Source organism: Ascaphus truei, chromosome 9 (assembly GCF_040206685.1).
Source record: "Ascaphus truei isolate aAscTru1 chromosome 9, aAscTru1.hap1, whole genome shotgun sequence".
Taxonomy (NCBI): Eukaryota; Metazoa; Chordata; class Amphibia; order Anura; family Ascaphidae; genus Ascaphus; species Ascaphus truei.
The window spans coordinates 63,601,048-63,627,272 of NC_134491.1; positions in this window are offsets into that span (position 1 = coordinate 63,601,048).

Consider the following 26,225-nt stretch of genomic DNA (forward strand, 5'->3'; position numbering starts at 1 on the left):
ACACCCATAGTTACTTTTCAACCCCTGACCTTACACCTGCCATACAAACCTAAGTTTCTGAATGTCCTTCTATTATCTCATCCTGGAAGGCCCTCCTTTGCCTTAAATTTAACATGGCAAAAACTGAGTTCCTCATACTTCCTCCCAAACCTGACCCTATTATCTCCTTCCCCATTACTCTTGAATCTTCCATCCAGTAGCCTAAGCACGCTGCTTAGGGGTCACTCCCAACTCCTCTCTCATATTCTCCTCTTTCATTCAAAACATTTCTATAACTGTCGCTTTTTTCCTCCACAATATCACAAAAATACACCTGTTCCTCTGTTGCTCAACTGTTAAAAACTCTGATACAGACCCTCATTCTCTCCCATCTTGATAACTGTAATCCCCTGCTATCCCGCCTTCCTGACTTTCACCTGTCTTCCCTACTATCTATCCCCAAACGCTGCTGCCAGAATCACTCTACTCTTTAAACTCTGATTCTGCGTTTCCCCTCCTGAAATTCCTCTCCTGGCTTCTAATCAAATCCTACTGTTTCTGTATGCTCTCCCTACCTACCAATTAGATTGTAAGCTCCTCAGAGCAGGGACTTCTCTTTCTTAATGTTACTTTTATGTCTGGATCACTTATTTCATGACCTCTTACCTTTACCATTTGATACCTATATGATTACGACGTGCACCACTCCTGTGAAGCGCTGTGCATATTAATGGCATTATATACATAAAAACATACAATACAATAAATACTTCAAACAATGCTTGTGAGCTTTTACCCGCATTTTTGAACACAAAATATTCCCAAACATATCCTAATCCTATAGAAATAAAATTGAAATGTGTTTTTACTGGTTACACACAATACAAAAAATCTCTCATACACAGCCAAACAACATCACAAAAATAACGAACAAATAAAAGAAAGACATTTCTCCCCTATTACCAAACAATTTTACCCTGCCACTATATTAATAAAAGTGCACTTCTCTTTCTTTATTCTCATAAATAACCTGAATTTAAAACTACTCTGATGCTCCGGAGCTTTTGAGTTAACTTTCGTATCTCTTAGCACATTCTTCGCGCTGGAAAAAAAAGGTGGGGGCACGCTCTGTGCTGCTGCGATTCTGATTCTCTTTCTTTCAGACATTTGATTTCATTGTGAGCAAATAATATTCATGTTTTCGTACGTACTTGCAAGTTTTTGGATGGTGATTTGTGCATACGTGATACTTAGCATGGTTTATCTTTCACACAGGTAATCATTCAGGAAAAATTCATTAGGGTATCAAATCCATCTAGCAACTCTCCATTAAGGGTGCAACAATTTTACTTGCCGGCACCGAAACTTGAGTTTATATCAGGAAATGATTTATAACCACTTATTGCATGTGGGGAAATGGAACGAAAAGCTGATACGTTTACAACTGATTTCTGCGGCATCCAGTCAGCCGGGCCTGCCATGCATAACTTTAACCACAAAAACCTCATAAAATCCAAAGATTTATACTGCCACAGACACACAGGGATTACTGAAAGTTAGAAGGTTCCACTATGAGCCCTTGCGTTCGCATTCTTACGAATTAGAAAAACGGTGCGGCTGCCCATAGGTTCACGCTTCCTTCCATAGTAATTTATTGCAAACAAACTTTTTTCATTGGGGTGGCTTGTTTTTTACTGGGACTTGCATGTGTTTTTTCATTGAACTTGCATGTGTATTTTCATTGGCCAACAAAACATATTTATATTGTCTCTTCTTGTTCTCTGTATCCATTCTTTATTATTTTTTTCTGCAGACACACAACCTCTAACGGCAAAATTTGAGAACTTTGGTTTCCCATTATTCTCCTGTTACAATAATCACATTTAATTGACCTGTATAATACTCCTGATACAATAATCAGCGCAAGCTGATTGCGTACAACTGTTTTGGCATGTTATTGTTCTGATTTTTTCACCATAACTATACCCAAGAAAACACTTGAATTACTTCAGCGGGTCCAACCCAGTCCTGATAAACCTTATACTTTTATAACATGGATACAGATAAGACTTTCTAAACAGATATTCATAAATAAACTCACTTGGTATGTTAGTGACAAGACAGAGCAAATGTACAATCAGGGACCCTTCCTGCTCAGACAACAAAAATATTTATCACAACCCAGGACAGTCTGAAAACAATCCCTTAAGCATACAAACACTCACCTTCATCACCAAAACACCAAAACTTTTAACGGGACTCTCACCTTAATCCCAATTAACTTAACATCTATAACACTTTAAAATGGATACAGGAACAGACAAATAAACTTATTTGAAACTGCTAGGTAAACCCGTCAACCAGAGTGAGACTGCCTTCAAAACACATCTCTCTACACCACACAAAACAACTTTTTAAACTCAGGCTTTCCTCAAAAGGTGCCTTTTACCTTGATTCTTACGAGCGCTCAGATTTGAGTGACCGAGGAGTGTTTTTTTCAGGTGCTCAGCTTCCGGTATATTTGGATTCCTATTCGGTGCGCCATCTCTAAAAGTTGTGACTAAAAAACACAAGTCTGAGGATATGTTTTGCAGAATGACAAATAAGTTAATTGCAGTGTACGGTGCACACGCAGAGGAGAGTTTCAAAATAAAACTCTCCCAACGACATGGTGGCATAAAGGCCTTATTTATACACAAAATACTAAGCCCACGCCCCCTCTACGAGGTTGCTTGTGCGTCACTACGTAAACAAAATATGAATATGAACACATTGAGTTAAAGCATTATTATGGGATGCATAAATGACATGATTCAGCAATAACACTTTATTCAAGCCTTTGATCTTTTCTCTACATACGGAACTTCATGGGCACCTCCCTCGAAATGCGAGACAGTGCCTATCTGTCTCTTATAACATCGGTACATTGCTCTTCTCTTCAAGGTCTTGTGGCTTCGCTGAACCGCTCAATATCAATTGGAAATTCAGCAGAAAAAAATGTATTTTAAACTAACTTCCATACCAACTTTCATACAGACAATAGACAATATCAGACACCTAAGATGGATGCTGACTCAAAATGGTTGCTTAGATCCCAGTGCTGTTATGTCAGCCCGGGGAGGCCTCCCATAGAAGAGATGCCCCAACCAGATACCTACTGCCGAGTAGGGCCCACCGCTATAATAAGAGTCATCGTGGAAGGGATCTACTCTTCAGCACTTCTGGACACTGGGTCACAAGTGACCATCATCTACGTCCATTCTACGACCAGCACCTCAGCCATCTTCCTTTGCAGTCAGCCGAAAAGATGACATTGTGGGGACTGAGTAAAGATGTTTACCCCATAGATGGAATAGTGGCGGTCAAGCTGGATTTCTTGCAGTTGAACACCAACAAGTCACACCCCATGCTGGTGGAAGCCTTGGTCTGTCCGGAGGCCAAAGAACACCCCAGTGCCCCCATCATATTGGGCATGAATGCTGATATAGTGAGGTCAGTGATTCGCTCATTCCTGCAAGAAGCCGGTGAGCTACCGTTGTCATCCCTGAATAAAGCCCCTGGTCTACGGTAAGAATGCTATAGGGTGGCGTATGAAGAAGAGTATGGTGAAATCTGTAATCTGGAGCAAGGGTTATTGGAGATTCCACCAGGGGGGGTGAGGCATGTGACAGCGCTGATCAAGTACCCCAGTCGGCATGAAAATTACAGATACTTTTCGCTAGAGACTCTTCCCGAGTCTGAGCTTTATTGGGGCTACCGAATGATACCTGAAGTACGGAAGTGGACATCTAACGTCCCCAGGAAGATTACAGTGTCTATCCAGAACATGTCTCTACATACAGTGCCGCTTGAAGTAGGACAAAGGCTGGGTAGAATTTATCCTGTGGATTCTGTGGACGACACAGTGACCGTCCATGCTGCCCATGTGGGAGAAGAGCCCGAGGCACTACAATTCGACTTCGGAGAGTCTCCCCTGGAGGAAGAATGGAAGGAGAGGCTACGTGCTCAGTTGAGAGAGAGATGAGAAGTATTCTCTACTAGTGAGATGGACGTGGGGTGCAGCAGAAGCGCTCAGCACACGATTCGTCTGAATGATGACACTCCGTTTAGGGAAAGGTCTCGCCATATAGCTCCCCGAGACGTGGAGGACGTGCGGGGTGTTCTGAACGAATTGGAGACGGCCGGTATAGTGTCCGAATCTAGAAGTCCCTATGCCTCGCCGATTGTGGTGGTACGAAAGAAAAATGGGTCTGTTCGATTATGCGTGGACTACAAAACTTTGAACAGACGTACTGTGCCTGACCAATACATGCTACCACGCATAAAGGAGATCCTCAGCGCATTGTCCGGAAGCCAGTGGTTTAGCGTGTTGGACCTTCGATCTGGGTATTATCAGGTTCCTATGAGCTCGGCTGATCAAGAGAAGACGGCGTTTGTCTGCTCTCTGGGATTTTATCAGTTTACCCGGATGCCTCAAGGTATCTGCGATGCCCCGGCCACCTTCCAACGGCTTATGGAGAAGACGATTGGAGATATGTGTCCTCGTGAGTGTCTGGTCTATTTAGATGACATAATTGTATTCGGAGCCACACTTGAAGACCATGAGACTCGGCTGATGAAAGTGCTGGATCGACTGGATAAAGAAGGCCTAAAGCTCTCACTGGACAAGTGCCGTTTCTGTCGGACGTCCGTCACTTATGTGGGCCATATAGTGTCTGCGGATGGAGTGGCCACCGACCCGGCCAAGGTAGGTGCGGTGGTAAATTGGTCGAGACCTGAGAATGTGATGGAGCTGAGGTACTTTCTGGGGTTCTGCGGATACTACCGGCGGTTTGTGGATGGATACTCAAAGAAGGCGGCTGTGCTGAACAACCTGCTGAAGGTCTATCTGGAGGAACCCAAGCAGAAGAAGACCACTCCGAGAACACCCTTTGGGGATCGGTGGACATCCGCTTGTGAAGAAGCGTTAAAGGGGCTGAAGAAGAGTTTGACGGAGGGTCTGAAGAAAATGCTGACCCGGAAAAGCCTTACATCCTGCATGCGGATGACAGCCTTAATGGATTGGGAGCAGTACTACATCAGAAGTCCCCAACTGGGTTGCGACCTGTGGCCTATGCAAGTAGAAGTCTGACTCCTAGTGAAAAGAACTATCCAGTTCACAAGTTGGAGTTTCTTGCCCTCAAATGGGCCATCTGAAAAACTACATGACTACCTATACGGGGTCACCTTCGAAGTCCAAACGGACAACAATCCGCTGACCTATGTACACACCACCGCCAAATTAGATGCGACCGGCCATAGATGGATGGCCACCCTCGCCAATTATCAGTTTTCTCTGAAATATAAGCCTGGACCTCTCAATATAGGAGCCAATGCCCTATCTAGAAGATCGGGACTGGGTGAGACATCCGACGATGGACCTTGGGAAGAAATTCCAGGGCCAGGGTTATGTGTTCCACAGCTGCTATTGTAAACGATCGAGTGGCATTCTCAGAGTTGCAAGTCGCGGATTCTTTAGGGTGTCGACCTCAAGCCCTTCCAGAAGCTTACTGCCACCCTGATGGCATGGGTCTAACCCAAAACGTTATCTTCACTTGGAAAGAACTGGTACTAGCACAGACACATGATCCTGCGGCTAAGGCTGTCCGAGAGGCTCTACACAAAAATGATTCTGCACTGGTGAAACGGGCTCCTCCCGATGATGTGAGCCTCCTCATGAGGCAATGGGATATGTTTGAAATGGATAACGGCCTACTCTATAGGGTTGTTCAATTCCACAATCATCCTGACCGTCGACAATTATTTCTACCCCGGCGTATGCAAGGCCTCGGTTTTTTTTTCAACTTCAAATTTTTTATTGGAGAAACAAACTCGTACACTGTAACACAGCCTGTTGTATTCAGTCTCCAATTTTTTGCTCTAACAACGTATCAACTATACATATACTAGTTACTACCACGTATAGTACATGGACAAACCAAACGAACCAGACCACAGACAGGGAGGGGGGGAGGTAAAGGAGGGGAGGGAGGGTGGGGGAGGGCCGAGTGACTTCCGATCGCCGAGGACTCTCCTGTTCTAGGAACCTTCAGCCGTCCTGCCGTCTTACATCTTTTGCTTCTGCCATGGCTTGCTCAAGAACTTCCCTGCAGTCGGGGGGCTGTCTCCAGACGGAGCTGTCTACTACCCGTACATCCCTACGTGGTGTCAGGTCCCTGCCCCTCCAAAGGAGAACGCATCTAGAGCTATCAAAGAAAGATTGCCGTGGTATCTACCCCTGGGATATCTGTCTGTGCCAACCACGGCCCCCAGACTTTTAGGTAGTTTGTGCCGGTGTCGTTGACTAAACTTGTCAACTGTTCCATCCGACAGACGTGCCAAATTCTGTTTCTGATCTTGCGGATAATCGGTACTTCTGGTTGCTTCCATAATGCTGCGATCTCGCATCTTGTGGCGGTTGCAAAATGCACGGTCAATTTATATGCGGCGCATTTGATTGTCCCTGGATCCGCCTGCCCAAGAGGAACACCCACGGGTCCAGGGGGATCTCCCAACCGAGTATCCGCTGTAACCAATCTCTAATCTGTTCCCAAATCGGGACCAACTTAGGGCAAGACCACAGCATGTGTCGCAAATCTGCCACCTCCCCGCACTGCTTTGGGCAAAGCAGAGAGTAGCCCCTAAAAAATTTAGCCAATCGAGCTGGGGTGTAGTACCACCGCATGAGGACCTTATATGCGTTCTCCTTAAGTGTGGTGCAGATTGAGTTTTTCGCCGCTGTTTGGATAATCTTATCCCAGTCCTCATCCTCTAGCGTCTCCCCTAAGTCTGTCTCCCATTGTCTGATGTAAGTCAGTCTAGTCGCACTAGCCATCTCTGGACAGATCAGTTCCCTGTACATTCTAGATGTGAGTCCCCTCGTGTCCGTATCTCTGGAACACAGCTGCTCAAAATTTGTTCTCGCTGGTCTGATCGGTGTTTTGTTATAAAAATCCCTGATCTGGAGGTATCTAAAGAATTCTTTATTTGGGATGAGCTTTGAGGCCCTAATTTCCTCAAATGTTTGGATATAAATCCTACCCTCCAGATCTTTGAGGCGGGTAATCCCCGACTGTGTCCATATTAACAGATTATCACTATTCATCCCTGGAGTGAAATCTGGGTTACCTATGATTGGCGTCATGAGTGATGCTTTAGTGGTCAAGTTACAACTCAATTTAGTGGCCTCCCAAACTCTTAGGGAATTGGCTATGGTCTGAAGCGGTATTCCCATCCTGCTTACCCCTATTTTGAGTATCCAGATGAGGTTTTGGATGTCAATTGGTGCACAGCATGTTTTCTCCAGTTCTACCCATCTCCGTAAACTTGGGTCTGTGTGCCACTGGAGAATTTGAGCCAACTGGGCCGCTTTGTAATAGGCCAACAAACAAGGTACCGCTAAACCTCCACGTACCGTGGGTCTCTTTAGGATACCCCGCTTAATTCTTGGGTTTTTCTTATTCCAAATAAATTTATGATTAGTGACTGTAGGGAGAGGATGTCTGAATGTATTATAGGGATAGGCAAACTCTGGAACAGATATAGCATCCTTGTGAGGAGGTTCATCTTCACGATATGTATCCTCCCAATCCACGAGATGCCCCCTTTCATCCATATTCTGAGATCATCCCCCAGTGCCTTAATCAACCTGGGAAAGGTTGCTTTGTATAGTGTTTTGTAATCCCTTGTGAGGCATACCCCTAAATTTTTGATAGCAGAGGTTTGCCATTTGAAATTAAAGTTGATGTCAATCAGTTTTTCTACATTTTTAGGTAGGTTTATGTTGAGGGCTTCGGATTTGGACTGATTGATCTTAAAGCCCGAAATTTGGTTGAATTTGCTCAGGATTCCAAACAAGCTGGGAAGGGACGTGAGAGGTTTGGATAATGTTAAGATGACATCATCCGCATATAATGCTGCTTTGTGCGGAGATATTCTATCTGATGTACGCAGTATATTTATCCCTTATTTAATACACAATTGTGTTTGCATACTTCACTATTTGCGTTGTGCGCTGTTTTTTTTGTTTCCATTTCTCCAGTGTTTGGGGGGTGCTGAGTCACCCCCTGTTTTAATAGCAGCAGACGCCAACATCATTCACCACACGGTTATGTGAATTATTTCCTATTATTCTCACTGTGGTTTTTGTGGCTATATTGGGCTACTGATTAGAAGGGTTTCAGTTCTTGCACTGTATCACTTATATCTTTAAGGTTTTAATAGTTGCGCACAGTTTATGTTTTTGTTGTATCACTCCAATGGAGATCCCTGTAATATCCGGATTGTTTCAGATGTGTGCCGCTAGCGGTTCTATACAAAGGGCAAACAGCAACGGCGAAAGCGGGCACCCCTGTCTCATTCCGCTTTTTATGTGGAACTGATCCGAGGCGAAGCCCAGGTGCATCACCCTTGCCGTCGGTCCCTCATACAGCGCCAGGATGGCTCTGTATGGAGGCGTCCCCCAAAGCCAAACGCTCCTAGTGTTTCTGTTAAGTAGGGCCAGTCTATCCTATCGAAGGCTTTCTCCGCGTCCAGACTAAGCACCATAGAATGTATGTTGTTCCTTTGGGCCAGATCGATCAAATTAATGATTCTCCTGGTGTTGTCTGCTGCATGTCTACCTCCGATAAACCCCACCTGATCCACAGGGATTAACCTGGGAAGAACACTACCCACCCTGTTCGATATAAGTTTGGAGTATATTTTTACGTCTGAATTAATCAGAGAAATCGGCCGGTAGCTCTTACAGTCTGCCAGGTCCTTTCCAGGTTTGTGGATCACAGAGATTGAAGCTTGGAGCATCTGAGCTGGGAAGGAGGCCCCCTCTAGAATTCCATTAAATAGTTGTAGCATATGTGGGGCTAACGTTTTGGCAAACTTCTTATAATATAAATTAGAAAAGCCATCTGGTCCAGGTGCTTTGGCCGGTTTTAATGCTTTGATGGCTTCCGATAGCTCCTCTAGTGTGAAGTCTGCCTGGAGCGCCTCTCTTTCAACCCTTCCCAAGGTAGGTAATTTTGCCTCTTTCAAGAAGGAGTTCAACATTTCCTCTGTTCTAGTGTTATGGACGACCTTATCCCCATTGTAAAGTTTTTCATAGTAAATTTTAAATTCCTCCACGATTTTCCCAGGTATGGAGGTGAGGTCGCCCTTTTGATTCCGAATAGCGTGAATGTGATAATTTGGAAACTTATTTTTTAGCTTATTGGCAAGTAGTGTATCAGGTTTGTTAGCCTTTTCGTAAAATTTCCGCCTAGACCATGCCATTCCCCTCTCTGCCTGGGAGGAGAGGAGAAGATTGAGTTTTGTTTTAGTGTCTAATAGTAATTTCAGTGTGTGGTTCTGTTTGTTTTTTTTATGCAGCTTAGAGAGCTCTGCTAGTTCACTTTCTAGGTCCTTTATCTTATTTTCACGCTCCCTTTTACGTTTGGTGGCCAATTTCATTAATATCCATCCGAGAATAGCCTTATGGGCCTCCCACAGCGTGGAGTGCGACGTGACACTCCCCTCATTCTCCTCAAAAATATTCTTTGATTTTGTCCTCTACCTCTTTCCCCAGGTCTGGTATTTTTAAGAGGATCTCATTTAGCCTCCAATTCGCTCTAGGTCGGTCTAGCGGAACGAGTGTGCACCGCAGCTCTATTGATGCATGGTCGGACCATGAAATATCATGGATCTCTGAGCGAGAGACCCCGGGGACCAATCTATTAGACACAAGGAAGTAATCTATCCTGCTGTAACTGTTATGGGGGTGGGAGTAAAACGTGTATTCTCTTATTCTCTGATGTTGCTCTCGCCATATGTCAAGGAGCTGACATTCTTTAAGTCCCCTTGTTAAAGTTAGTACGTCCTGTCTGTGTGATTTGTTAGTTAGTGTACATCTGTCTAGGGCTGGATTTAGGGCTCTGTTTAGGTCTCCTGCCACTATAGTGTAACCTATCGCCACCTTACGGAGCTTGTCAAAGAATATTCGGAAGAAGCCAGTCGCATTTTCGTTAGGAGCATATATCGCTGCGAGGGTTTTAGGGTTCTCGCGTATGAATCCCGTCACTTTGAGAAATCTGCCTTCCCTGTCACTGTATGTCTTCTCATGTATGAACGGGATTCTGTTATGGAACAAAATGGCCACCCCTCTTTTTTTGACCCTTGCAGAGGAAAGAAAATGTACCCTAAAATCTTTATCGAAGTATTTGGGACAGTTTGCTTTAGAAAATTTTCGCCGGGGCCTCCAGCTGTCTATGTATATGCCTGCTGGCTTTCAGGCGCACCTCCGCCGCCTCTTGGGTCCTTCCAGTCCAGCCTGTGCACCCGCCGCGTATCCGCTGCTTGCCCCCTCCAAGATGGCGCCTGCTCACCCGAGTCCACTTCCGCTTGTTGACGTCTTTCCGGGACGCTGCCATTTTGGATCTTGATCTTCGTTGGATCGGAGGTGTGCTTACTCTCTCCCGCTTCCCGCCTGCGCCTACCTTCTGGCTCCTGCGTTTCAGCTTGGTCTCCAGCTGCCTCGTGTCTCCTCAGCGCCATCTTGAGCCATGGAAACCAGCTTTTGGAGACAGGACGCAGGGGTAACCACCCACATCAGCAGCAATCCGGGATTTCTCCCCGGTGTCCACATCAGGTAAGTGGGGGCATTTTTGTCCGCATCTGACAATGTCTCTACCGATCGTGAGGGAGCAGCCACGTGGGGCCCCTACTACAGATAGTCAATGGAATTAGGCTGAACCTTAACAACAGATTAACCAAACTGCAGCATAACTTTTAACTGTGGAAGTTTTCCCCTAGACCCTCTCTTTCTGTGACCTGGAGGATCTAGGGCTTTGCGACCAGATGGGGTCTGGGGGTGAGTTTTCCGGTCCTGCCTCAACTGGGGCCGCTCCCAGGCCGAGCTTGTGTAGGAAGGCGGGACCATCCTCTAGTTCCCTCACCGTGAGAGCTTTGCCTCCATGGGCGACCAGAAGGCCGAAGGGGAAGATCCATCTATACCTGACCCCCTTCTCCCGCAACACCTTGGTAATGGGCTGCAAGTTTCTTCTGCGGGCAAGTGTTACTGGGGACAAGTCCTGATAGATTGTCAGCGGCGACCCCTCAAACTCCACTGCTGAGAGGGGTCTTGTTTTTTGAAGGACTGCTTCCTTAGACCGGTAATAGTGCATACGAAGCACTATGTCTCTGGGTTGTTCGGTCTGAAGCGGTTTGGCCCGCAGTGCCCTGTGACACCTATCCATGGCTAGACTTTCTTTTACGCAGTCAGGTAGTAATGTTTCCAGCCATCTTGCGATGTATTCCTCGCAGTCAAGCACGCTCCCTGGGACCCCTCTGATCCGAAGGTTATTCCTCCGGTCCCTGTTCTCAGAGTCCTCCTGCCTCTCTCTGATCTCATTTATTTGCACTTGAAGATCTGCCGTTTTTTTGTCTTGTCTCTTGATCGCTCTAATGGAGTGGTCCACTTTAGTTTCCAGGGCGCCTGTTCTTTCCCCCAGCCCAGTCACTTCTCTTTTTAGTTCCCTGATCTCTGCCTGCAGTAGTGTCTTGAGATCTGTATATAATCTTGTAAAATCACACTGTCTGACTGGCTCGAGTGCTTGGCTATCCAGGTCGTCTTCGTCCTCATCTGGCTCCATTTCTGATCCAGCATTTGAAGCAGGCGCCATTACTGAGCCTGCACCTCCCGGCTGGGGTTTGCCGAAATATTCCAGCAATCCCTCGTTTTAAGATCACTACATGATGATCATGGACATTTGGGGGTGGATAAGACCTTGGGTTTAGTGCGAGACCGTTTCTTCTCAAAAGCTCTGGGCCTATGGATTTAGTATGTATGGACCTTTTGTGCATAGAGCCGGATTCGAATGGTATAGGAAATGTGCTAGTAGTGACAGATCACTACACTCGATACGCTCAAGCCTTTCCCACGAAAGATCAGAAAGCTACCACAGTGGTTAAAGTGTTGTGGGAGAAGTATTTTGTGCATTATGGTCTGCCCAGCAGGATGCACTCAGACCAGGGACGAGATTTTGAGAGCAAGCTGATCAAAGAGTTGCTAACACTGTTGAATATTCAGAAGTCAAGGACTACTCCCTACCATCCAGAGGGAGATGCGCTCCCTGAAAGATTTAATCGGACATTGCTGGACATGCTAGGCACTCTGAAAGATTCCCAAAAAGGAGAATGGAGCAAACATGTGGAGGCCTTGGTGCATGCCTACAATTGCACTATGCACGAGTCCACAGGGTACACGCCATACTTCATGATGTTTGGGAGAGAAGCCAGATTGCAGATCGACATCCGAGATTTTGATAAACCGTCAGGCGTTCCCCAGCTCAAAAAAGGTTGTAAGGCACTGCCAGAGACACTAATATAAATATTATTTACACTGCACATACAATCAGTGCTAAAGAAGAATAAGTACTGATAGTTTTAAAATTACCAGCCTACAATATGAATTTAATGAGCTTCACTGTACTGTATGTCTAACACTCATTTAATTAGGAGAAATCCCTAGGTACCACCTCACATCAAGAGAATTTAGAGGCATATCAAAGCCCTTAGGAGAACTCAGTCACAAGATATAAATATGGTATTCGGACTGGCCTGTCTGTGAATCGTCCTGAAAACGAGCCGAAAAACATAGTACATTTCTACTTCTCCATAAATGGTAAGAGAATTCTAATTATCTTTGCAGTGTTTTTGATTTGTGTAACATCAAACTGTTACTGTGTGTGTGTATATTTCTAGAAAAATAGGTGAGAGAACTCCGACGTGAAAATGGGACCTACCTATTTCAGGGAAACAAATTAAACTGTACTTTTATTTGCACATTTCATTCAGCAATTAGAGAACCAGTACTTACTACTTTAAACGGGCAATCCCTCCTCGGACAATAGTGACTTTATTCCAGTGTACATGTTTAAGGTGTGCTATCTGGATAAAGTATACCTTTTTTTAACCAAATCTAACACCTATAAATATTTATTTATTTTTTAAAGTTAGACTTGGGAGAGGTCTGATTCCCTGTGGTTGCTCCCTTTTGTGCGATGTCACCATGTGTTCAGCAAGTGCTTGTACAGCCCTCCTCACTTCCACCTTGAGGATGTGCCAAATATATTTACATGACTCCTATTAGCATATATCCCAGGTATCCCTGGTGTGCTCTTTTTTGTGCACAGTTGTCTCCATGTGTTGTTTTAGGGGATAGGTGGATGAGGTAGAGAAGAGATAGAGAAGAGGTAGAGAAGAGGTAGAGAAGAGGTAGAGAAGAGGTAGAGAAGAGGTAGAGAAGAGGTAGAGAAGAGGTAGAGAAGAGGTAGAGAAGAGGTAGAGAAGAGGTAGAGAAGAGGTAGACAGACATACACCACACTTAGTTATGGTGAGTAAAAAAAAAAAAAACCTCCACAGTAAAGTATATAGTAAATGGAAATATTACTGTATGCTCATTTGCATGTCTTAGACAGGTCTGCAACCCTGCCTTTCACCATTATCACCAGCACACAGCACTTCCACTGCAGCAAGGGATTCTGGGAAATGACATGCAAATGAGCACAAAGTGCCACCTTTTGCTTCAAAACCATTTAACATGGTCCCTTATAAGCTCACTTGAGACTAGTAAAATAGGCCTTGCTCTCTATATTTCAGGGTTTGGAGGGCACTATAACCACTTTCAGGTATGACCTAAATAATACATCATTAAATCCCTGCGTTAACTACAACATAGATCTCTAGATAGGTGTTATTAGAAGGAACATCTCAAGCAATATCATTAGTACTAATGTCCATATAAAGCAAGGGACTATTACAGCTGAAAGGAGCCCTTAACATTGTGTTAATGAGCTTTGAAGATACCTGTTAACAATATGTTAAGTTAAGTCAATAACAAAGCTTTGAGGATCTAGGCACATGTGCATTTAAAGCAGCAGTCTGTGCTGACACTTTGTTCTGGAGATATGAGAGCTGAAATATTAAGTGCCCAAGAGGTTATAATTAAATATTCCCCAACGCCCACCCAGTTCAATCTAATGGTTTGCAAGCCAGAGATTTAAAAAATTATGTTTTTTAACAATAAAAAAAAGTTGTTTAGAAAAAAAAATGCAGGACATGTTTAGGGACCAAGAAACACATTGATTGTATTTTATTTAATCGTGTATATTTGTTTTAGGATGCCCATTGATTGTCATTGTGTTTATCTATACTCCTTTTAGGTATATATAACCACAGTGCAGGCTTACAACAGTGACAAATCAATGGGTAGAGGGGTTGGGAGATGGGACTGGCAATGAGTGGGTGTATTGGCTAGTGTTAATGTTGAATTGTATTTTAATGTTTATTTTATTTAATTGTGTATTTTTTGTTTTTTGTATTACAAATGGACAAAAGTGCTATTAGTCATTTTGCTACTAGTGCTTTTACCCATTTGTATGTGTGGTGATGGGGGTGGAGGGGGTTGGGTGTAGAGGGCGTGGGGGATAGGAGTAGTTGCCCCGGGCAGGTGCTTAGGCCTGTGGGAGGGGTTAACCTGTCCTGAATTCCTCCTAACACCCACCTCTGGACAACTACAGTACACCCTTTGCCTCTGTGTTTACCAGTGAAGAATCAATGCAATAGTAGTGCTGCAAGATGAAGCCACAACCTCTATATTAACAAACAATTGGTTTACTAAGGAAGAAGTTCATAGGCGGCTTGCTAAAACTAAAGTAAATAAGTCACCTGACCGCAATTGCAAACATCCAAGAGTTGTTAAGGCGTTAAGTCCATTACCATTACATTTAATATTCAAGGACTCCATTTCCACAGGCTCAGTACCACAAGATTGGTGTAAAGCAGACATGGTGCCTATATTTAAAAAGGGAGCTAGATCAAACCGGGGAATTACAGACCCGTAAGCCTGACATCAATAGTGGGTAAACTACATGAAGTTTTAATACGGGATAATATTCAGGAATACCTAATGGAAAACTAAATTATTAGTAATAGTCAGCATGGATTTATGAAAGATACAGTAGGTCTTGCAAAACTAACTTTATTAGTTTCTTTGAGGAGGTAAGTATGAATTTAGACCAGGGTAATGTAGTTGATTTGATTTACTTAGATTTTACAAAGGATTTTGATATGGTTACACAAAAGAGGTTAGTGTACAAAATAAAGCAAATTGAATTCGGTAAAAATATTTGCATCCTGATTGAAAACTGGTTGAAAGATAGACAACAGAGAGTTGTCAAAAATTGAACTTTTTCAGGTTGGGCTAAAGTTGTGAGTTGAGTGCCTCATGGATCGGTACTGGGACCCCTGCTTTTTAACTTGTTTATTAATGACCTTGAGGTTGACATAGAGAGAAAAGCCTCCAGCTTTGCTGATAACACTAAATCGTGTAAGGTAGTAGAATCAGAGCAGGATGTAATTTCTCTCCAGTATGACTTGGATAGACTGGAAACTTGAGCAGCTAAATGGCAGATGAGGTTTAATACAGAGAAATGTAAGATTATGCATTTGGGATGCAAGAATAAACAGCATGCTTAGCAATAGTGCCCAAAGTCATGCAGTAGCTGCTAAGGCAAACAAGATCTTATCCTGCATTAAACGGGCAATGGATGGAAGGGAAGTAAACATAATTATGCCCCTTTATGAAGCATTAGTAAGACCACACCTTGAATAGGGAGTAGAATTTGGGCCCCACTCCTTAGAAAAGACATTATGAACTAGAGAAGTGCAGAGAAGAGCCACCGAATTAATAAAGGGGATGGACATTCTAACTTATGAGGAGAGGTTAGCTAAATTAGATTTGTTTACATTAGAAATAAGGTGTCTAAGAGGGGATATGATAACTCTATACAAATATATTTGGACAGTACAAGGAGCTTTTAAAATAACTATTCATCCCAAGAGCAGTAAAAATGTCATCCCTTAGGGCTTGAACCCGCTGCGCCCGGCGGCCACACGAGCGTTCCCCACCAGCAGGGGAATCCTCCCGAGCCGGTCCTCCCTGGCTGCACAGCTCACTACGCGCTGTGACGCGTCAGCCCCTAGGGGATTCAAGAGAATTGTAATCCCTAGCGTCGACGCGTCACGTGGTGTGGCTGTGAGCCAATGAGGAGGGGAGGCTTCGGGAGGAGGGGAGGCTTCGGGAGGAGGGGAGGAGTGTGGAGGGAAAGCAGCGTGAGTGCCTGTCTGCGTGTGTTTATGTGTGTGTCTGAGTGCCTATCTGTGTTTGTGTATGTGTGTGCCTGAGTGCGTGAGTGCTTGCCTCTGTGTGTGTGTGTGTGTATGTGTATGAGTGCCTGCCTGTGTGTGTGTGTGCATGAGTGTGTGTATGTGTGCATGAGTGTCAGCGTGTGAGCCCGCAGCATCTCCCGAGCCCGAGGAGGGGGGGGTAGGGGGTCCCTCCGCTTAAACCACGCCCCCCCCCTCCCACTCCAGCTCCGGCTCCCGCTCCATACAGACCGCATATCGCGGTCTGTGTATGTCAGCGCCCCGCCTGTCTGCAGTGCGGGCGCGATGACTGAGGGAGCGGGGCCTTAGCCTTAAGGTTGGAGGAAAGGAGATTTCACTAGCAACAAAGAAAAGGGTTCTTTACAGTAACTGCAGTTGAAATGTGGAATTCATTACCCATGGAGACTGTGATGGCAGATACAATAGAAATCTTCATAAAAAGATTGAACATCTTTTTAGAAAGAAAAGATATACATGGATATACCAAATAAGTATACATGGGAAGGATGTTGACCCAGGGAGTAATATGATTGTCAATTTTTGGAGTCTGGAAAGAATTTATTTTTCCCTGTATGAGATATTATTGGATGATATTTCACTGGTGTTTTGTTTGGCTTCCTCTGGATCAATATACTGTAAGAACGGATAAAGGATAAAGTATCTGTCATCTAAATGTAGCATAGTTTGAACTTGATGGACATATGTTTTTTTTCAGCCTCATCTAATATGTGACTGTGTAACTATTTAACCCTTGACCCAATCCATTAAACCAGCAGTAACCCCTTAATTACCATAGTGGTTGAAATTGCTAAGGTAAGTAAAGGGTTACAAGTGTTTTAATGGTTGAACATCGGCCCTTACATGTTCATGCAGAAGAGGAGGAGGACGCCTAATGTAATGAAGGGGTAACCCGTCCGCGCCCTTCCTGGTAGGCCTAGCCATCCACCCTAGGGCAGCTATCCACTTTATCAACCCCCTCTACCCCCAAATAACCAGGTAGTTTGGTTTAACCCCTTCATTACCTTAGCGACTACTCACTACAGTAATGATACTGCTTTAATTTTAATTTAATGCCATTATTGAATCAGGGGTCCCCGGAGCTGAACCTCAATAATTTAAGCCCCGAGTACCCCCATGTTACCGGTATGGGGTGCCAGCATCTCTCTGCGTGTTTAATTCTCCCTTGTTACGTGATTAAGACATTTAAACTTTGCAGAAATACCGGCACCCCATACTGGGGCCTGTATCTCAGGAACCAGATGGGTCCCCGGGTCTGAAATTAATGTAGTTCAGCTCCAGAGACCCCCTGCTTCAATAATATGTTATTAAAATAAAACAAAAGCCACGCAATTGCCTGTTAGAGGTGCGCAGAGAGAGAGTGACTTATTCTGTCTGCTATGACTGCGCATCTCTTCCAGACTGATGCAGCCGGTAGGATTCACACAGTGGGGGTCTTATTCTGAAGCAGGAACCCCCTCTGTGTTTATCCTGATGGGCCATTAGTCTGGTCTGAGGTATTCCGTGGTCTGGCAGTGGTTGAGGCAGCTGCCATCTACAGTTTCCTGGCCGACCTCGTGACCATCCATCTGGCTGCATAAGTTGTAAATTAAACATAATGTATACACTAAGTTAAAAAAATATATTATATAGATACATGTACAGTACATATATGCACACACACACACACACGCAAATGAATGGGAGTAAAGACGTGCTACGGATTAGCACCCTTTCGTGGATCTGGGCTTTAAATTGTAAACTCCTTCAGGCATCTTACAGTATCTGATAATGTATCTGTTGCTCTTATACCCACTATTTGTACTATATTTTCTCTGTATTGTATTTTATAAAGTAAAGTAGTGGTGTGACGATTTAAAGGGTGTGTGCTTTCTTTTTATGAAACACAATTTAGAAAGGACATGAAGTAATTGGGTGAAAGAACAGCGATAAATATCTCTATATACTTCATGCTTTCCTTTTGTATTCCCGAAAAAGGTATCAGGAATGATAACAGGATGGATCTCAGTGTCCCAGTTAAATTGGCAGCCTTCACCCTGCAGACTTCTCTTGGGGTTTTGGGGAACATCATTGTCCTAGGAGCTTACACTCACATCACTCAGATCCAGCAGAAGATGAAGCCGGTGGATAAAATATTCTGCAGCTTAGCATTTTCCAACATGATGATTCTCCTTACCAGAGGATCGCCACAGATAATGTCATATTTGGGACACAAAAATATATTGGATGACGTTGGCTGCATTGCCATATTCTACACATACAGGATATTGCGTGGTATGTCAATCTCTGCCACCTGTCTTCTGAGCGTGTTTCAGGCCATTGTTATGGCTCCTGCAACATCCAGATGGGAGTCCTTGAAAACCAAAATGTCTAATTACATTCTCCCATCCTTGGCTGCCTTTTGGCTGGGTAGTGCAGTTATAAACATATATATCCCCTTCAGTGGTCTTGCTCTTGTCAATGGGACGGTTCCCTTCTACAGGGTGGGCAGCTGTTTGTTCAGACATTTAGAACCTGTCTTTGAAGCACTTTTCAACACTTTGATTAACGGGTATGACTTCTTTTTCATCGCCTTAATGCTTCTTAGTAGCACATACACTGTGTTCATTCTCCGAAGGCACGGACAACAGGTCAAGTATCTTCTCTCCATTAAAACTGCCACGCGAGAATCAGTAGATAAGAAGGCGTCTAAAAATATCATTAAGTTGACTGCAATTTATATCTTCTTCTTTTCAATCGACACTTTGATTATGATTTACACAGTCACTCAGATCAGTTTTCCAGCACTACTTCTTGAGATACAGCTGTTTCTGTCTTGTTGCTATTCTATGCTAAGCCCTTTCCTGATCATGACTTTTAACAAGAAAATTAAGATTCCATTGGGCTGGTTCAGAAAGATGGAAAAGTCTAACGTGTCAAGTGTCTGCAATGGGGAAATGTAGCTTTATAGCTTCCCAAATAGCAGCTTATGGGTCAAGTTCTTAGACTGGGTATTTTGTACATTCTCTTCATTAGTTGGAGGCTAACAGGTTAAAACGATATATATATATATATATATATATATATATATATATATATATATATGCAGCTCAACCCCGTTATAGCGCGATCAATTACAACGCAAATCCGCTTATAAAGCGATGCAAGCATAGCTCCCAATTTTTGTATCTATGAATACTTTACAACACGATTATTGGTATTTTAAATACTTTATTGTGCAATGAATACAATTGTACATTATTTCTAACGCTATCCACTTATAACGCAATGTGATTCTTTGGACCCCAAGCACAGCGTTATAGGGGGGTTGAGCTTTATATATATATATATATATATATATATATATATATATATATATATATATAAAACAAACAAATTGGAGTAGCGCCTTAGGAAGCTTGCTAAGGATAAATCAGATGTGTAAATTAGATAGAGTTAACAAGGCTATTGACCAAAGAATCCCCAAAAGGGCGAATTTGTGATAAAAAACAACTGAAATCTATAGCAAAAATAAAAAATATGAAACATAAAAAATAAAATAAAAACCAGATGTCAGTTGAAATTTCAAAAAATTTACTTAGTCCACTGGAGTTTTGCTGCCCGTATATAAGAATCACCAAATCCCAAGGATATCTGCTGAAAACAAGAAGAAAAAACAGGCGCACTCCTATTGTGATAAAGTATAAAACAGTATTTATGGGATTGTAAAATATAAAAAGCGCACTCACAAACAGAGTAAAAATAATAGCATTTATGAGATATACTCAATTGCCTTGAAGCTGTGAAGGGAATGTATCAGCCTGTCCCGTTGGTGCCACCTCTGGTGTATCCGTTGGTTGGGAAGCGATAAAGAGGCGAGTTTGTGGCTGACATTACTGCACGAACGGAGAGAGTACCTTGGAGCTGTTGCTATTTTGCTTGGGACTGCTGTCGCTTCCGGTTTTGCAGTTGCCTGCTGGTGAGCAGTGAGAGCTGTGGGAGGTGTATCTGGAGGGAGTCTCTGACCGTGTTGCTGATTATTACATCATCTGGCTGCGGTGGCTCCAGTGCACCTTGCTGAACCAACGGATACACCAGAGGTGGCACCAACGGGACAGGCTGATACATTCCCTTCACAGCTTCAAGGCGATTGAGTATATCTCATAAATGCTATTATTTTTACTCTGTTTGTGAGTGCGCTTTTTATATTTTACAATCCCATAAATACTGTTTTATACTTTATCACACTAGGAGTGTGCCTGTTTTTTCTTCATGTTTTCTGCATATATAAATATATATATATATTAGTATGTTTAAAAGCAAAATTGTCCCACTGGCATCAGTGAGTATTTTAATGTAGACACTCCCAGAAGAAGGCCGTTTGGCTGAAACGCGTTGGAGTGGGAGTTTTTGCAGGGGGACCCCTTTCTCCTCACCACACTATAAGGACAGTGCATCAGTACTTATGGATTTTTGGTGATGTATTGTGGGACTAACGTTACTTTGGACTTTATTCCTTATCTGGATTGACACATTCACAGTGATATATACTACAATTCTCTATCACAACAGTTATTATTTGGATATTCTAACTGTTTTTCACATGTATTCCCAGTTTTGAACATCTTAGTGCAGTCTCTCTATTTTTTGGTGATTGCTCTGTCCGTGTGCGTGTGCAGCTTTGTGTAGCCATTCATGTCGTTATATTGCCTTCTCTCTATTTACGTTTTTAGGCAGTATTTCCTCTGTACTTGGCAAGCTGCCAGACATTATATTGTGATATTGATTTTCATTGTGTACAAGGTCCTTTGTATTTTTGTTCCATACCCACACTCCCCTTTTTGTCCTTTTGTGGTTATTTGAGGAGTTTGGGCAGGTCCCCCTCTATTTTTAAACTTTCTCCCGTTTTTAAATAGTCCATTAATACATTGTTATTTTTCATTCCCTTGGTATACCTGTGTGCTTCATATTGGTTTCTTTTTGTTGTTTATATATTATTAGTGACCAGGAGCACCGCTGTCTATTATTACTTTAATACATATTTGACAGCTTATTGTAACCAGTTTTTGATACTAGGCGTGCATGCGGTATACTGTGTGTTTGTGAGATATATCTAATCTCTCACCTGGTTAAAACAAATAAATTTACATCACAATCAAATGGCACTTCGCATGAAATAACAGACTATATTAACTGTCTCAGTGAGTATGTTGTACATCTGATATCATGCGAGTGCGGCTTACAGTACGTAGGCCGCACTTCAAGAGCTCTAAGTACAAGATTCTTAGAGCACCGAAGAAATATTATCCATGGATGCCAAACACACAGCCTCTCCCGCCACTATTGTACTAAACATCTAAAAGATCCAAAGTCCCTACGGGTTATGGGCATTGAGTACTGTACATTCCCCCCTCGTATATGGGAGGAGATCGTTTTAAAAGATTATGTATGAGGGAGACATATTGGATGTATATTCTAGACACTACGTACCCTAAGGGACACAATGACCATATTGACATAAGTACCATAGTGTGACCACCCGTAGAGGGTGATCCTTAGGAGGTCTGGGTTGAATGCTTTATTGCATTCCCTCCGAACTTTGGTCATCTGTCAGGTCTTTAAATACATCTTCCCATACCACTATCTTTAGACACTATTAACACTCCAATTGTGGGAATATAAATTTATTTCTATCTAATAGCACCATTGGAGGTTGATCTATTTAGTGACTACACTTTATTGCAGATGTATCTGTTTTTGGTTCACGAATGGCCTCACCACATTTAGTCCAATCACATATAGTTTTAATACATAATGTATACATATATTTAATTGTTACGACCTACACAACATTTATACACAGTAGAGTGTCACTTTATACAATATACAATTACATATGCAAATTCACATAAACAATTAATATCACAGATATTCACATTTAGTTTTATCTATTTAGTTCATACACAGTTAGATTTATCAAAACCACACAAGGACTTATTAATTTATTTTTATGCTACACACACATGACACATACACACAACATTATATGATTCATGTTGAGATTTCTTCTGCTCTTGCTTAAAAACATCCTTTGCTGCACCAACGGCTCCAACTGTAATCCATATACCTGAAAATTAAATAATGGACAACATCAGGTACATATACTATTAATTGGTAAGTGGGATTCTAATCCACATAATATTCTAACAATTGGTATTCTACTGTATCAACAATTATCAGGTTATCTGCTACTGGTGTGATGGTATTCATGTCTTTAAAGTAAAATCTATGGGTTAAATTGGTTTGCTAATTAACTCTACACTTGGTAGAATCTCCAATTCTTGATGCATTATTTCTATGTATATATATATTTTACTGTATAAAATATTTTTTACTATATAAAATATTTTATCATGTATATATACAATTTTTCAAATTCTCATTTGGTTCCTATACCTAATCCAACTACTAATCACAAAAAGAGATTGTTAATACTAATCTTAATTCAGACATAAATTCTAAACAAAAAAAAATTTACTCACTCATTGGTATTAATGAATTAGTATATTATCCTTATGGTTGAAAATTTCAAACAATACTTTGTGAAATTTCCAACTATTTAAGCAAATATTTTGTGAAAATACGAGCTATTTAAGCAACAATTTGATCATATTTTTTGAAAGATTTAGTGCGGTCCTCATAATCAGTCTATTGGGATTGTTATTCAATGATGTTTAATGTAATAGACTGGTTAAACCTTTGTAATCAACTCCTTAATTGATTCATTAATATATGCAAATTTCCTTGTTATAAATACTATGGAGGGGCATCCACTGGGGCGCCCCTGATGAAGTCATCATAGATGACGAGACGCGTAGGGCGTGGCTAAGACTAAGGTGTCACTTTCCCACGGACATTACCACTGCTGTTTGAGAGACACTGCAGGCTGTGTGAGGCTAAGAAGAAGTTTGGATCCTTTTCCCCCGGTGGTGCACTGATCAGAAGCAGGGAACTGAAGGCGCTGGTTCCCGGAGGGACTTCCTGTGCGGGGCACCCGACCGGAGGGACGCCACTTCCGGTTGTTCGAACCACGTGGAGAACAAACAGGAGAAGGATACCATTGCTGATATCGGACGGCAGTACTGGCTTATGAGAGCCTATCTCATACTACTTTTAAACCGTGTACCTTTGTGAGTGGGCATTTGACTGTTTTTATTGTTCTATAAACTAAATTGTTATACTATAATGCACTAGGTGTGCGCCTGTTTCTTTTCTTTTCTTTTTTCATAGGTATCAACAGGCAGTAGTGACCCCTTTGAAACGGGCTGCCATATATCTGGATGCTTTATTTTGGAACAGGACTCTGTGTGTTTTTTAAGGATTTTTAAGTTCTAATTCATTTGCATTTTAATTCATTCACTTTTATAATATTTTTACATTTTTTATTTTAGTTTATATGTTATTTTATTAATTAATAAAGTATTAGGTTATTGTTATTGAACATTTTACATATTTTAATATATAAACGTAAAGTCCTTGGTTAATACTGGTTTTAGTATATTTTACCCACTTTTGCCACCCCATTGGATGCATTCATAGTTAGGTTAACTTAATCTCAGTTTTGTCAAGGTATAATAGAGGCGCTACTTCGTTTCTTTTTTGTTTTGTTTTGATATATATATAGAGAGAGAGAAAAAAGAGGAGAGAGCGCACGCCCCATAGTGTAAAACTGTATATTTAATGAGGGGAAGGGGAGGAAGGGGGGTAAGAAATGCACTCACAAAAGTACAGGTAAAATAGGCATAATCACCACCATCCGGTTGCTGCGCTCCGTCCTGGGGGAAACCCCGATCTCAAACAGGATGGGCCACAGCCCCAGCAGATGTCCAGGGCCAGTGGATGTTGTTAAAATGTCCAAGGATCGTGGAAAGTGGCTCCTTGCTTGCAGGCCTCTATGGTGCCAGCGCTTGGACTGGTTCACTCCAGCGCTCCGTGATGACGTAATGTCAATGCGTCCGACGTGATGACGCTCCCTGACGCGTTTCGTCACTCACGGGTGACTTTCTCAATTTCTCTATTTATTAGAGTCATCACTAGCACTATATATTTCTAGATATTCTAATTATACACTTCTAGAGGCGCTGCTTTTTTTTTTGTCCTATATATAAATATATATATACACATAAAAAAGAGAAAGAAAAAGTATCCCACCAAAAGCACTCCAATGTACAAAAATATCAAATGTATTAGTCTCAATATCACAGAAAACACAAAGAATAAAACAGTCCTGAGTCACTAACAATGAAGTATGTGGCTGACACCTCTATTAAATCACATAATCCCTCTGCATCTCTACTACAGTACATATGGTTCTCATAAGTAAACACTAACCGCAGGTGAAAAAGGCAGAGAAGTAGCCTCACACCTGTATGACTGGCCGGTCTGAGCATAAAACCTGGTGGAACATAAAATAAACCCCGAAAGCTTATAACCCAAGATCACAATGTTACAAATAAAGAACCCCTCCTAATTTGGGGAGTGAAGGATTACAATGAACCTACTTCCTGAGAGTATATTTAAAGTACTTTATAAGGTGAAGCTCCACACAGCTTGAAGTCTCTCGAGTATCACATGAGAAAAACTATAAGGGGTATGATGAATCAGGCATATACTTAGCCTCAGCTTAAGGTGAAAGTCCACAACTGCACCCAATGAGGTCCACAGTCCACAATCCAGCGGTCAACATGTATGCGAGGCACTTAGCATTAAAGCAGCCTGTTGAGCAAACCACCATCACTGTGCAGGGGGAGAGGGTCAGATCGCCACTGGAGTGCTCAGGAGTACAAACATGAAGAAAAAGAAAAAGACCCCGGACGCGCACGTTTCGCCCCAACAGCTTCGTCCGGGGGATTCATGAAACTGCCAGCTCAGAGAGTATGTACAGGCACAGCTCCTGTGACATCAGATTAATCAGCAGGAAGCAGCACTGCATCAGAGAAGCCTGTGAGGTTGCACTAAGACTCCTCCCTCTGCTGAATGTAAACAAAGCAGGGATGTAACTCACAGAACAGTTCAAATGAGCAGAAACGCTCCCAAATATAACTTGTGTATGTAGCCAGGTACCCTCCGGGCTCCCCGCGCTCCCGTTTCCCCCCCCCCCCTCCCTTACCCTCAGAGATGTGCTGCAGGGTGTCTGAGTTGCTGGCGGTTCCCTCCGCAGGGCGCCGCCATGTTGGTGTATGCACGCACGCGCGAGAGTTGCGCATGCGCGGAAGTGGCGAGGAGCTGCCCGAGTGCTTGGGAGGTTGCGCATGAGCAGGGTAACTCCACGGCGGCCATTTAAGGGGGCGCACGAGTGCAAGGTGCAGAGCGGCAGCCATTAGAGGGAGAGCATGAGGATCCCTATGTTAAAGTCTGCAGACAGGACTACAAGCCCCATGATGCTCAGGGGCAGTGACACCACCTGACACCATGGAGCCAGTAGGGCTTCAGGATTCTGCTGGAACAGCAGGAAAGACTACTGCATGCTGGAACAGGAAGCAGTCAGTGAAGACCAGGAGCCTGAAGCTGCAGGTTAGGTCCACGGAGCTGTGCTCCAGGGATTAGGCCAGAGGTAAATCCCCAGGGCCCAGTTAGTTCCCTGAGTCACTGTAGAGAAGTAACTGTATTGTGTAGGGAACTGCCTTAAGACAGGGACTCCACTGTATTCATAGAGAGAGAGATGCTGCAGGACATTGCTTGAATGCCAGTGCAGCCTGAGTGCAGAGAGAGTATCTGACTCCATAGCAGAGACAGTTTACAAAGGATCATCCAGCTGGGGCTCCCTCCCCTGTGGAGTCAGCGTGTGTGTCCATTCCTGCAGAGAGCAGCGCAGTGCGGCGTGGGATCACTGTGCGGTGTTGCTGAGTTCCAAGGATTATCCTGATCAGGAGCAGTGATCAGGGAGGTATTATAATAAGTGCACCAACGGGCCCCAACACAGGGAAGCGCTGTCCCTCACACTCACACTAACT